Source organism: Trichechus manatus, unplaced genomic scaffold, assembly GCF_000243295.1.
Source record: "Trichechus manatus latirostris isolate Lorelei unplaced genomic scaffold, TriManLat1.0 scaffold00027, whole genome shotgun sequence".
NCBI classification, from domain to species: Eukaryota; Metazoa; Chordata; class Mammalia; order Sirenia; family Trichechidae; genus Trichechus; species Trichechus manatus.
The window spans coordinates 443,982-444,556 of record NW_004443963.1 but is presented as its reverse complement, the minus strand read 5'-3'; positions in this window follow the sequence as shown (position 1 = coordinate 444,556).

The following is a 575-nucleotide window of genomic DNA, read 5'->3' as shown; positions in this document are numbered from 1 at the left end:
AATTGCTGATGATACGTGTAAATGAAAGTGGGTCTCTCATCCATGCCCATTTATATTCTCCCCAGTGTGGATGTAGAGGAATTTTCAATGAGAGCCCTTTTCCTGGTATTTTTACAAGTCAGCAGATCTCCAAAGCTCGACCGAAATATGGGGCTGATTAAAGAGACTCTAGAAAAACTGGAACAGTCACACACTGGTCAGGGGCCAGTGCCACAGAAACTAGGATGAAAGAAACCTCTGCTTTCTCACCAAGGGCAAATATTCAGTCCCTCTCCGGGAGGCAAAGCACAAGGGCGAAATACTGGTCAAGTTGTCTGGACACGGATAAAAGGGTTGCACAAGGGCCCCTTACCCGCATCACCAGCCTCCCCAGCCTCCCCAGTCTCATCATGGAGGATTTTCCTCAAGCGTCGTGACCGACCAGAGGGCTGGGGCCGGAGCGGGCCCGGGCAAGGAGTCGCGGTGGCCCGGAGCGTCCCAGCCCTCACACAGTTAAACCTCTTTCAAGGAGACTGGAGGAGGGAGGGTCCCCGCCCACGAAAACGAAGATATTATCATCGCGGCGCCCCGCCCCC